The sequence below is a fragment of the Oncorhynchus masou genome, chromosome 32 (assembly GCF_036934945.1).
Source record: "Oncorhynchus masou masou isolate Uvic2021 chromosome 32, UVic_Omas_1.1, whole genome shotgun sequence".
Lineage (NCBI taxonomy): Eukaryota > Metazoa > Chordata > Actinopteri > Salmoniformes > Salmonidae > Oncorhynchus > Oncorhynchus masou.
Window position 1 is genome coordinate 92,363,975 of NC_088243.1, and position 14,042 is coordinate 92,378,016.

General features: G+C 49.3%; 1 protein-coding gene across 2 annotated transcripts in view; it reads left to right on the top strand.

The window, feature by feature from the left end:
- The window catches only part of LOC135526801 (vascular endothelial growth factor receptor 3-like), a 397,127-nt gene that overhangs the window by 33,969 nt on the left and 349,116 nt on the right, over positions 1-14,042 (top strand). The window lies entirely within an intron of this gene.

Here is a 14,042-nt window from a genome sequence, read left to right on the forward strand (position 1 = left end):
ACTCTACCCCTCCTCCTCTCTACCTCCTACACTCTACTCCTCCTCCCCTCTACCTCCTCCTCTCTACCCCTCCTCCTCTCTACCTCCTCCTCTCTACCTCTCCCCTCTCTACCCCCTCCTCCTCTCTACCTCCTCCTCTCTACCACTCCTCCTCTCTACCTCCTCCTCTCTACCCCTCCTCCTCTCTACCCCTCCTCCTCTCTACCTCCTCCTCTCTACCCCTCCTCCTCTCTACCTCCTCCTCTCTACCCCTCCTCCTCTCTACCCCTCCTCCTCTCTACCTCCTACACTCTACCCCTCCTCCTCTCTACCTCCTCCTCTCTACCTCCTACACTCTACCCCTCCTCCTCTCTACCTCCTACACTCTACCCCTCCTCCTCTCTACCTCCTCCTCTCTACCTCCTACACTCTACCCCTCCTCCTCTCTTCCTCCACCTCTCTACCTCCTCCTCTCTACCCCTCCTACACTCTACCCCTCCTCCTCTCTACCTCCTACACTCTACCCCTCCTCCTCTCTACCTCCTACACTCTACCCCTCCTCCTCTCTACCTCCTCCTCTCTACCTCCTCCTCTCTACACCTCCTCCTCTCTACCTCCTCCTCTCTACCTGCTCCTCTCTACATCCTCCTCTCTACCTCCTCTCTACCCCTCCTCCTCTCTACCTCCTCCTCTACCCCTCCTCCTCTCTTCCTCCTCCTCTCTACCTCCTCCTCTCTACCCCTCCTCCTCTCTACTCCTCCTCCTCTCTACCTCCTACACTCTACCCCTCCTCCTCTCTACCTCCTCCTCTACCCCTCCTCCTCTCTTCCTCCTCCTCTCTACCTCCTCCTCTCTACCCCTCCTCCTCTCTACTCCTCCTCCTCTCTACCTCCTACACTCTACCCCTCCTCCTCTCTACCTCCTCCTCTACCCCTCCTCCTCTCTTCCTCCTCCTCTCTACCTCCTCCTCTCTACCCCTCCTCCTCTCTACCCCTCCTCCTCTCTACCTCCTCCTCTCTACCTCCTCCTCTCTACCTCCTCCTCTACCCCTCCTCCTCTCTACCTCCTCCTCTCTACCTCCTCCTCTACCCCTCCTCCTCTCTACCTCCTCCTCTACCCCTCCTCCTCTCTACCTCCTCCTCTCTACCTCCTCCTCCTCTCTTCCTCCTCCTTTGTTTTGAATTCTAAAGAAATCATCAGGAGCCCCAGGAGCCCCTATTTCATGTCCTCATTACATGAAGTGGAACGTTCTCCACTGTTGATACATTTAAACAAACAGAAATCAACATCGTCACAACCATAAACTCTCCACTCCTTCTCCGTAATGAAGGAGAAATACAAGGAAGGAAAAATACAATTGCTACTTTATTTATACTTGATTAAAGAAGTACAATACAAAGTTTGTGAAATCTGTAAAACATCAACTTCATCAGTGTCAGCGATTGGGTGCAGAGATGTAGCAGAGTCAGGTGCAGGACACAGGTTTGAGCAACACAACTGAGTTTACTCACAAAGGTCAAGCAAGACTCCACATAGGAACAGACACTAACTAACACACTAACACCTACAACAACCACTAAGACTCCAAAAATCACGGACAGAACAGAAATGTATGCCAGAGGGTTAAATAAGGAACATGATATGGGAATTGAAACCAGGTGTGATTAATACAGACAAAAGAAAACGCAACTGAAACATGGATCGGTGGTGACGAGAAGGCCTCGACGTCGACCACCCGGTCAGGGAGAGGGGTCGACTGAAACATGGATCGGCGGTGACTAGAAGGCCTCGACGTCGACCACCCGAACAGGGAGAGGGGTCGACTGAAACATGGATCAGCGGTGACTAGAAGGCCTCGACGTCGACCACCCGGTCAGGGAGAGGGGTCGACTGAAACATGGATCGGCGGTGACTAGAAGGCCTCGACGTCGACCACCCGAACAGGGAGAGGGGTCGACTGAAACATGGATCAGCGGTGACTAGAAGGCCTCAACGTCGACCACCCGAACATGGAGAGGGGTCGACTGAAACATGGATCGGCGGTGACTAGAAGGCCTCGACGTCGACCACCCGAACAGGGAGAGGGGTCGACTGAAACATGGATCAGCGGTGACTAGAAGGTCTCGACGTCGACCACCCGAACAGGGATAGGGGTCGACTGAAACATGGATCAGCGGTGACTAGAAGGCCTCGACGTCGACCACCCGAACAGGGAGAGGGGTGAGGAAGACAGGGAGAGGAAGTTGTCACAATCAGATTTTTAATTTTTAATTCCATCAGATTTCCTGAACAATATGATAGAATGGTTGTTGTTGAAGGAATTAATAATATTTTTTTTATTGAACATAAAAAAAATTTAGATGCAAAAAAATGTTGCTTTTGAGTATTTCTTGTCAACTCCGTCACTGATGGCTAACCCCATTAAGATACACGTTTCCAACTTTGTGGCATACAGACGTATGCCCTTCAAATTAGTGGGTTCTATTTCAGCCACACCCGTTGCTGACCAGTGTATAAAATCAAGCACACAGCCATGCAATCTCCATAGACAAACATTGGCAGTAGAATGGCCTTACGGAAGAGCTCAGTGACTTTCAACGTGGCACCATCATAGGATGCCACCATTCCAACATGAACTGTTCGTCGGAAGCTTCATGAAATTGGTTTCCATGGCAGAGCAGCCCCATACAAGCCTAAGATCACCATGCCAAATGACAAGCATCAGCTGGAGGGGTGTGAAGCTCACCACCATTGGAGCAGTGGAAACACGTTCTCTGGAGTCATGAACCAACCCAACCTCACAAAACGGTGCTGCCAAAATGCTTAAGTGCGTAGCGTTTAAAACTGTTCTGTCCTCAGTTGCAACACTCACTACCGAGTTCCAAACTGCCTCTGGAAGTAACGTCAGCACAATAACTGTTCGTCGAGAGCTTCGTGAAATGGGTTTCCATGGTCGAGCAGCCGCACACAAGCCTAAGATCACCATGCACAATTTCAAGCATTAGCTGGAGTGGTGTAAAGCTCGCCGCCATTGGAACAGCCATTGGAATTGTGCTGTCTGGAGGAATGAATCACGCTTCACCATCTGGCAGTCCGATGGATGAATCTGGGTTTGGCGGATGCCAGGAGAACGCTACTTGCCCAAATGCATAGTGTCAACTGTAAAGTTTGGTGTAGGAGGAATAATGGTCTGGGGCTGTTTTTCATGGTTTGGGCCCCTTAGTTCCAGCAAAGGGAAATCTTAACGCTACAGCATTCTAGAGGATTCTGTGCTTCCAATTTTGTGGCAACAGTTTGGGGAAGGCCCTTTCCTGTTTCAGCATGACAATGCCCCCTCGCACAAAGCAAGATCCTTACAGAAGTCGAGATCTGTGTGGAAGAACTTGACTGGCCTGCACAGAGCCCTGGCTTCAATCCCATCAAACACCTTTGGGATGAATTGGAATGCAGACTGCGAGCCAGGCCTCATCGCCTAACATCAGTGCCCGACCTCACTAATGCTCTTATGTTTGAATGGAAGCAAGTCCCCGCAGCAATGTTCCAACATCTAGTGGAAAACCTTCCCAGAAGAGTGGAGGCTGTTATAACCTAAGGCCAGCAGTGTGGTTAGGGCCAGAGCTGAGGGACTGGCCAGGGTCAGGGATAGTGGGATAGTGGGGCGATGAAGGCCCTGTGGGGGGAAACTGGTCATTTCCTCTGGCTCTTCCAGGTGTCATGTTCTCATGAACCCACAATGACCTCACACCAACAGGCAAAGCTGTAGACATACTTCAACCAATCACAACAAACCTACACTCTCTATACCTCTCTATCCCTAACCTTTAACCTTACCCCACACTGACCTCACACTGACAGGCCAAGCTGAGGCACTATTCAACATTACCCTACACTTTAACCTTACTAAAGACTCTTACCAATCACAACCCTGCCAATACAGTCTTAGAACTAGTGGTGACTCGAGGAACCCTGGAGATCCTCAAGGAACCCCCTGGAGATCCTCAAGGAACCCCATGGAGATCCTCAAGGAACCCCCTGGAGACTAAGTACAACACATAAAATCATAGTTCTTTTTTTTTCATCAAACTTAATCAGTCTACAAATACATGTTTTCACATTGCAATACATGCTCATATAAAGTAGTTGCCTTTCACAATACAACATTACTTTAGATTTGCGTCTCTTTGTTTTGTTAAGACATTTTACTATCACTTAATCCAACTGCTCTCAATTAATGATTACTTAATGGTTTGGTAAACCTACAGATTTTACATGTCAACGGGTTAGTCTAATAGTGATCGACAACTATATAATGAAAAATTTTTGTCTGTAAAGTAGACACATAAAACTATGATAGGCTCGGCCTGCTCTGTCACAGCCCTACTATACAGAGGATAGATATGGTGTCATTAGGATGCAGACTCTGCCTGGGAGTGCTCGGCCTGCTCTGTCACAGCCCTACTATACAGAGGATAGATATGGTGTCATTAGGATGCAGACTCTAACTGGGAGTGCTCGGCCCGCTCTGTCACTGCCCTACTATACAGAGGATAGATATGGTGTCATTAGGATGCAGACTCTGACTGGGAGTGCTCGGCCTGCTCTGTCACAGCCCTGCTATACAGAGGATAGATATGGTGTCATTAGGATGCAGACTCTAACTGGGAGTGCTCGGCCTGCTCTGTCACAGCCCTACTATACAGAGGATAGATATGGTGTCATTAGGATGCAGACTCTAACTGGGAGTGCTTGACCCGCTCTGTCATGGAGATTATGATGGTTCTCTTTAGAATGATCAGTGATCTAAACGATGCTTGTTCCTAAGCAACAGGAGTGGTTCTGTTCTGAAAGAGAGGAGCAGTAATATCAGAACATGAGTGGTTCTGGTCTGAGAGAGAGGAGCAGTAATATCAGAACAGGGGTGGTTCTGGTCTGAGAGAGGAGCAGTAATATCAGAACAGGAGTGGTTCTGGTCTGAGAGAGAGGAGCAGTAATATCAGAACAGGGGTGGTTCTGGTCTGAGAGAGAGGAGCAGTAATATCAGAACAGGGGTGGTTCTGGTTTGAGAGGAGCAGTAATATCAGAACAGGGGTGGTTCTGGTCTGAGAGAGAGGAGCAGTAATATCAGAACAGGAGTGGTTCTGGTCTGAGAGAGAGGAGCAGTAATATCAGAACAGGAGTGGTTCTGGTCTGAGAGAGAGGAGCAGTAATATCAGAACAGGAGTGGTTCTGGTCTGAGAGGAGCAGTAATATCAGAACAGGGGTGGTTCTGGTCTGAGAGGAGCAGTAATATCAGAACAGTAGTGGTTCTGGTCTGAGAGAGAGGAGCAGTAATATCAGAACAGGGGTGGTTCTGGTCTGAGAGGAGCAGTAATATCAGAACAGGGGTGGTTCTGGTCTGAGAGAGGAGCAGTAATATCAGAACAGGGGTGGTTCTGGTCTGAGAGAGAGGAGCAGTAATATCAGAACAGGGGTGGTTCTGGTCTGAGAGGAGCAGTAATATCAGAACAGGGGTGGTTCTGGTCTGAGAGAGAGGAGCAGTAATATCAGAACAGGGGTGGTTCTGGTCTGAGAGAGGAGCAGTAATATCAGAACAGGAGTGGTTCTGGTCTGAGAGGAGCAGTAATATCAGAACAGGGGTGGTTCTGGTCTGAGAGAGAGGAGCAGTAATATCAGAACAGGGGTGGTTCTGGTCTGAGAGAGAGGAGCAGTAATATCAGAACAGGGGTGGTTCTGGTCTGAGAGAGGAGCAGTAATATCAGAACAGGGGTGGTTCTGGTCTGAGAGAGGAGCAGTAATATCAGAACAGGGGTGGTTCTGGTCTGAGAGAGAGGAGCAGTAATATCAGAACAGGGGTGGTTCTGGTCTGAGAGAGGAGCAGTAATATCAGAACAGGGGTGGTTCTGGTCTGAAAGAGAGGAGCAGTAATATCAGAACAGGGGTGGTTCTGGTCTGAGAGAGAGGAGCAGTAATATCAGAACAGGGGTGGTTCTGGTCTGAGAGAGAGGAGCAGTAATATCAGAACAGGGGTGGTTCTGGTCTGAGAGAGGAGCAGTAATATCAGAACAGGGGTGGTTCTGGTCTGAGAGAGAGGAGCAGTAATATCAGAACAGGGGTGGTTCTGGTCTGAGAGAGAGGAGCAGTAATATCAGAACAGGGGTGGTTCTGGTCTGAGAGGAGCAGTAATATCAGAACAGGGGTGGTTCTGGTCTGAGAGAGGAGCAGTAATATCAGAACAGGGGTGGTTCTGGTCTGAGAGGAGCAGTAATATCAGAACAGGGGTGGTTCTGGTCTGAGAGAGGAGCAGTAATATCAGAACAGGGGTGGTTCTGGTCTGAGAGGAGCAGTAATATCAGAACAGGGGTGGTTCTGGTCTGAGAGAGAGGAGCAGTAATATCAGAACAGGGGTGGTTCTGGTCTGAGAGGAGCAGTAATATCAGAACAGGGGTGGTTCTGGTCTGAGAGGAGCAGTAATATCAGAACAGGGGTGGTTCTGGTCTGAGAGAGGAGCAGTAATATCAGAACAGGGGTGGTTCTGGTCTGAGAGAGAGGAGCAGTAATATCATAACAGGGGTGGTTCTGGTCTGAGAGAGAGGAGCAGTAATATCAGAACAGGGGTGGTTCTGGTCTGAGAGAGGAGCAGTAATATCAGAACAGGGGTGGTTCTGGTCTGAGAGGAGCAGTAATATCAGAACAGGGGTGGTTCTGGTCTGAGAGAGGAGCAGTAATATCAGAACAGGGGTGGTTCTGGTCTGAGAGGAGCAGTAATATCAGAACAGGGGTGGTTCTGGTCTGAGAGGAGCAGTAATATCAGAACAGGGGTGGTTCTGGTCTGAGAGGAGCAGTAATATCAGAACAGGGGTGGTTCTGGTCTGAGAGAGATGAGCAGTAATATCAGAACAGGGGTGGTTCTGGTCTGAGAGAGAGGAGCAGTAATATCAGAACAGGGGTGGTTCTGGTCTGAGAGGAGCAGTAATATCAGAACAGGGGTGGTTCTGGTCTGAGAGAGGAGCAGTAATATCAGAACAGGGGTGGTTCTGGTCTGAGAGGAGCAGTAATGTCAGAACAGGGGTGGTGCTGGTCTGAGAGAGGAGCAGTGATATCAGAACAGGGGTGGTTCTGGTCTGAGAGGAGCAGTAATATCAGAACAGGGGTGGTTCTGGTCTGAGAGGAGCAGTAATATCAGAACAGGAGTGGTTCTGGTCTGAGAGAGGAGCAGTAATATCAGAACAGGGGTGGTTCTGGTCTGAGAGAGGAGCAGTAATATCAGAACAGGGGTGGTTCTGGTCTGAGAGAGGAGCAGTAATATCAGAACAGGGGTGGTTCTGGTCTGAGAGAGGAGCAGTAATATCAGAACAGGGGTGGTTCTGGTCTGAGAGAGAGGAGCAGTAATATCAGAACAGGGGTGGTTCTGGTCTGAGAGAGGAGCAGTAATATCAGAACAGGGGTGGTTCTGGTCTGAGAGGAGCAGTAATATCAGAACAGGGGTGGTTCTGGTCTGAGAGGAGCAGTAATATCAGAACAGGGGTGGTTCTGGTCTGAGAGAGGAGCAGTAATATCAGAACAGGGGTGGTTCTGGTCTGAGAGAGAGGAGCAGTAATATCAGAACAGGGGTGGTTCTGGTCTGAGAGGAGCAGTAATATCAGAACAGGGGTGGTTCTGGTCTGAGAGGAGCAGTAATATCAGAACAGGGGTGGTTCTGGTCTGAGAGGAGCAGTAATATCAGAACAGGAGTGGTTCTGGTCTGAGAGAGAGGAGCAGTAATATCAGAACAGGGGTGGTTCTGGTCTGAGAGAGAGGAGCAGTAATATCAGAACAGGGGTGGTTCTGGTCTGAGAGAGAGGAGCAGTAATATCAGAACAGGGGTGGTTCTGGTCTGAAAGAGAGGAGCAGTAATATCAGAACAGGGGTGGTTCTGGTCTGAGAGAGAGCAGCAGTAATATCAGAACAGGGGTGGTTCTGGTCTGAGAGAGAGGAGCAGTAATATCAGAACAGGGGTGGTTCTGGTCTGAGAGAGAGGAGCAGTAATATCAGAACAGGGGTGGTTCTGGTCTGAGAGAGAGGAGCAGTAATATCAGAACAGGGGTGGTTCTGGTCTGAGAGAGAGGAGCAGTAATATCAGAACAGGGGTGGTTCTGGTCTGAGAGAGAGGAGCAGTAATATCAGAACAGGAGTGGTTCTGGTCTGAGAGGAGCAGTAATATCAGAACAGGGGTGGTTCTGGTCTGAGAGAGGAGCAGTAATATCAGAACAGGGGTGGTTCTGGTCTGAGAGAGAGGAGCAGTAATATCAGAACAGGGGTGGTTCTGGTCTGAGAGGAGCAGTAATATCAGAACAGGAGTGGTTCTGGTCTGAGAGAGAGGAGCAGTAATATCAGAACAGGGGTGGTTCTGGTCTGAGAGAGGAGCAGTAATATCAGAACAGGAGTGGTTCTGGTCTGAGAGAGAGGAGCAGTAATATCAGAACAGGGGTGGTTCTGGTCTGAGAGGAGCAGTAATATCAGAACAGGAGTGGTTCTGGTCTGAGAGGAGCAGTAATATCAGAACAGGGGTGGTTCTGGTCTGAGAGGAGCAGTAATATCAGAACAGGAGTGGTTCTGGTCTGAGAGGAGCAGTAATATCAGAACAGGGGTGGTTCTGGTCTGAGAGAGAGGAGCAGTAATATCAGAACAGGGGTGGTTCTGGTCTGAGAGAGAGGAGCAGTAATATCAGAACAGGAGTGGTTCTGGTCTGAGAGAGAGGAGCAGTAATATCAGAACAGGAGTGGTTCTGGTCAGAGAGGAGCAGTAATATCAGAACAGGAGTGGTTCTGGTCTGAGAGAGGAGCAGTAATATCAGAACAGGAGTGGTTCTGGTCTGAGAGAGAGGAGCAGTAATATCAGAACAGGGGTGGTTCTGGTCTGAGAGAGAGGAGCAGTAATATCAGAACAGGGGTGGTTCTGGTCTGAGAGGAGCAGTAATATCAGAACAGGGGTGGTTCTGGTCTGAGAGAGAGGAGCAGTAATATCAGAACAGGAGTGGTTCTGGTCTGAGAGGAGCAGTAATATCAGAACAGGAGTGGTTCTGGTCTGAGAGGAGCAGTAATATCAGAACAGGAGTGGTTCTGGTCTGAGAGAGAGGAGCAGTAATATCAGAACAGGGGTGGTTCTGGTCAGAGAGGAGCAGTAATATCAGAACAGGAGTGGTTCTGGTCTGAGAGAGAGGAGCAGTAATATCAGAACAGGAGTGGTTCTGGTCTGAGAGAGAGGAGCAGTAATATCAGAACAGGAGTGGTTCTGGTCTGAGAGGAGCAGTAATATCAGAACAGGGGTGGTTCTGGTCTGAGAGGAGCAGTAATATCAGAACAGGGGTGGTTCTGGTCTGAGAGAGAGGAGCAGTAATATCAGAACAGGGGTGGTTCTGGTCTGAGAGAGAGGAGCAGTAATATCAGAACAGGAGTGGTTCTGGTCTGAGAGAGAGGAGCAGTAATATCAGAACAGGGGTGGTTCTGGTCTGAGAGGAGCAGTAATATCAGAACAGGAGTGGTTCTGGTCTGAGAGAGAGGAGCAGTAATATCAGAACAGGAGTGGTTCTGGTCTGAGAGGAGCAGTAATATCAGAACAGGAGTGGTTCTGGTCTGAGAGAGGAGCAGTAATATCAGAACAGGAGTGGTTCTGGTCTGAGAGAGGAGCAGTAATATCAGAACAGGGGTGGTTCTGGTCTGAGAGAGAGGAGCAGTAATATCAGAACAGGGGTGGTTCTGGTCTGAGAGAGGAGCAGTAATATCAGAACAGGAGTGGTTCTGGTCTGAGAGAGAGGAGCAGTAATATCAGAACAGAGGTGGTTCTGGTCTGAGAGAGAGGAGCAGTAATATCAGAACAGGGGTGGTTCTGGTCTGAGAGAGAGGAGCAGTAATATCAGAACAGGAGTGGTTCTGGTCTGAGAGAGAGGAGCAGTAATATCAGAACAGGAGTGGTTCTGGTCTGAGAGGAGCAGTAATATCAGAACAGGGGTGGTTCTGGTCTGAGAGAGAGGAGCAGTAATATCAGAACAGGGGTGGTTCTGGTCTGAGAGGAGCAGTAATATCAGAACAGGGGTGGTTCTGGTCTGAGAGGAGCAGTAATATCAGAACAGGGGTGGTTCTGGTCTGAGAGGAGCAGTAATATCAGAACAGGGGTGGTTCTGGTCTGAGAGGAGCAGTAATATCAGAACAGGGGTGGTTCTGGTCTGAGAGAGGAGCAGTAATATCAGAACAGGGGTGGTTCTGGTCTGAGAGGAGCAGTAATATCAGAACAGTAGTGGTTCTGGTCTGAGAGAGAGGAGCAGTAATATCAGAACAGGGGTGGTTCTGGTCTGAGAGAGAGGAGCAGTAATATCAGAACAGGGGTGGTTCTGGTCTGAGAGAGAGGAGCAGTAATATCAGAACAGGAGTGGTTCTGGTCTGAGAGAGGAGCAGTAATATCAGAACAGGGGTGGTTCTGGTCTGAGAGAGGAGCAGTAATATCAGAACAGGGGTGGTTCTGGTCTGAGAGGAGCAGTAATATCAGAACAGGGGTGGTTCTGGTCTGAGAGGAGCAGTAATATCAGAACAGGAGTGGTTCTGGTCTGAGAGAGAGGAGCAGTAATATCAGAACAGGAGTGGTTCTGGTCTGAGAGGAGCAGTAATATCAGAACAGTGGTGGTTCTGGTCTGAGAGAGAGGAGCAGTAATATCAGAACAGGGGTGGTTCTGGTCTGAGAGAGAGGAGCAGTAATATCAGAACAGGGGTGGTTCTGGTCTGAGAGGAGCAGTAATATCAGAACAGGGGTGGTTCTGGTCTGAGAGAGAGGAGCAGTAATATCAGAACAGGGGTGGTTCTGGTCTGAGAGAGAGGAGCAGTAATATCAGAACAGGAGTGGTTCTGGTCTGAGAGGAGCAGTAATATCAGAACAGGGGTGGTTCTGGTCTGAGAGAGAGGAGCAGTAATATCAGAACAGGGGTGGTTCTGGTCTGAGAGAGAGGAGCAGTAATATCAGAACAGGGGTGGTTCTGGTCTGAGAGAGGAGCAGTAATATCAGAACAGGGGTGGTTCTGGTCTGAGAGGAGCAGTAATATCAGAACAGGGGTGGTTCTGGTCTGAGAGAGAGGAGCAGTAATATCAGAACAGGGGTGGTTCTGGTCTGAGAGAGGAGCAGTAATATCAGAACAGGGGTGGTTCTGGTCTGAGAGAGAGGAGCAGTAATATCAGAACAGGGGTGGTTCTGGTCTGAGAGGAGCAGTAATATCAGAACAGGGGTGGTTCTGGTCTGAGAGGAGCAGTAATATCAGAACAGGGGTGGTTCTGGTCTGAGAGGAGCAGTAATATCAGAACAGGAGTGGTTCTGGTCTGAGAGAGAGGAGCAGTAATATCAGAACAGGGGTGGTTCTGGTCTGAGAGAGAGGAGCAGTAATATCAGAACAGGGGTGGTTCTGGTCTGAGAGAGAGGAGCAGTAATATCAGAACAGGGGTGGTTCTGGTCTGAAAGAGAGGAGCAGTAATATCAGAACAGGGGTGGTTCTGGTCTGAGAGAGAGCAGCAGTAATATCAGAACAGGGGTGGTTCTGGTCTGAGAGAGAGGAGCAGTAATATCAGAACAGGGGTGGTTCTGGTCTGAGAGAGAGGAGCAGTAATATCAGAACAGGGGTGGTTCTGGTCTGAGAGAGAGGAGCAGTAATATCAGAACAGGGGTGGTTCTGGTCTGAGAGAGAGGAGCAGTAATATCAGAACAGGGGTGGTTCTGGTCTGAGAGAGAGGAGCAGTAATATCAGAACAGGAGTGGTTCTGGTCTGAGAGGAGCAGTAATATCAGAACAGGGGTGGTTCTGGTCTGAGAGAGGAGCAGTAATATCAGAACAGGGGTGGTTCTGGTCTGAGAGAGAGGAGCAGTAATATCAGAACAGGGGTGGTTCTGGTCTGAGAGGAGCAGTAATATCAGAACAGGAGTGGTTCTGGTCTGAGAGAGAGGAGCAGTAATATCAGAACAGGGGTGGTTCTGGTCTGAGAGGAGCAGTAATATCAGAACAGGAGTGGTTCTGGTCTGAGAGGAGCAGTAATATCAGAACAGGGGTGGTTCTGGTCTGAGAGAGAGGAGCAGTAATATCAGAACAGGGGTGGTTCTGGTCTGAGAGAGAGGAGCAGTAATATCAGAACAGGAGTGGTTCTGGTCTGAGAGAGAGGAGCAGTAATATCAGAACAGGAGTGGTTCTGGTCAGAGAGGAGCAGTAATATCAGAACAGGAGTGGTTCTGGTCTGAGAGAGGAGCAGTAATATCAGAACAGGAGTGGTTCTGGTCTGAGAGAGAGGAGCAGTAATATCAGAACAGGAGTGGTTCTGGTCTGAGAGGAGCAGTAATATCAGAACAGGAGTGGTTCTGGTCTGAGAGAGGAGCAGTAATATCAGAACAGGAGTGGTTCTGGTCTGAGAGAGAGGAGCAGTAATATCAGAACAGGGGTGGTTCTGGTCTGAGAGAGGAGCAGTAATATCAGAACAGGGGTGGTTCTGGTCTGAGAGAGAGGAGCAGTAATATCAGAACAGGGGTGGTTCTGGTCTGAGAGAGGAGCAGTAATATCAGAACAGGAGTGGTTCTGGTCTGAGAGAGAGGAGCAGTAATATCAGAACAGAGGTGGTTCTGGTCTGAGAGAGAGGAGCAGTAATATCAGAACAGGGGTGGTTCTGGTCTGAGAGAGAGGAGCAGTAATATCAGAACAGGAGTGGTTCTGGTCTGAGAGAGAGGAGCAGTAATATCAGAACAGGAGTGGTTCTGGTCTGAGAGGAGCAGTAATATCAGAACAGGGGTGGTTCTGGTCTGAGAGAGAGGAGCAGTAATATCAGAACAGGGGTGGTTCTGGTCTGAGAGGAGCAGTAATATCAGAACAGGGGTGGTTCTGGTCTGAGAGGAGCAGTAATATCAGAACAGGGGTGGTTCTGGTCTGAGAGGAGCAGTAATATCAGAACAGGGGTGGTTCTGGTCTGAGAGGAGCAGTAATATCAGAACAGGGGTGGTTCTGGTCTGAGAGAGGAGCAGTAATATCAGAACAGGGGTGGTTCTGGTCTGAGAGGAGCAGTAATATCAGAACAGTAGTGGTTCTGGTCTGAGAGAGAGGAGCAGTAATATCAGAACAGGGGTGGTTCTGGTCTGAGAGAGAGGAGCAGTAATATCAGAACAGGGGTGGTTCTGGTCTGAGAGAGAGGAGCAGTAATATCAGAACAGGAGTGGTTCTGGTCTGAGAGAGGAGCAGTAATATCAGAACAGGGGTGGTTCTGGTCTGAGAGAGGAGCAGTAATATCAGAACAGGGGTGGTTCTGGTCTGAGAGGAGCAGTAATATCAGAACAGGGGTGGTTCTGGTCTGAGAGGAGCAGTAATATCAGAACAGGAGTGGTTCTGGTCTGAGAGAGAGGAGCAGTAATATCAGAACAGTAGTGGTTCTGGTCTGAGAGAGAGGAGCAGTAATATCAGAACAGGGGTGGTTCTGGTCTGAGAGAGAGGAGCAGTAATATCAGAACAGGGGTGGTTCTGGTCTGAGAGAGAGGAGCAGTAATATCAGAACAGGAGTGGTTCTGGTCTGAGAGAGGAGCAGTAATATCAGAACAGGGGTGGTTCTGGTCTGAGAGAGGAGCAGTAATATCAGAACAGGGGTGGTTCTGGTCTGAGAGGAGCAGTAATATCAGAACAGGGGTGGTTCTGGTCTGAGAGGAGCAGTAATATCAGAACAGTAGTGGTTCTGGTCTGAGAGAGGAGCAGTAATATCAGAACAGGGGTGGTTCTGGTCTGAGAGAGAGGAGCAGTAATATCAGAACAGGGGTGGTTCTCGTCTGAGAGGAGCAGTAATATCAGAACAGGGGTGGTTCTGGTCTGAGAGAGAGGAGCAGTAATATCAGAACAGGAGTGGTTCTGGTCTGAGAGGAGCAGTAATATCAGAACAGTGGTGGTTCTGGTCTGAGAGAGAGGAGCAGTAATATCAGAACAGGGGTGGTTCTGGTCTGAGAGAGAGGAGCAGTAATATCAGAACAGGGGTGGTTCTGGTCTGAGAGGAGCAGTAATATCAGAACAGGGGTGGTTCTGGTCTGAGA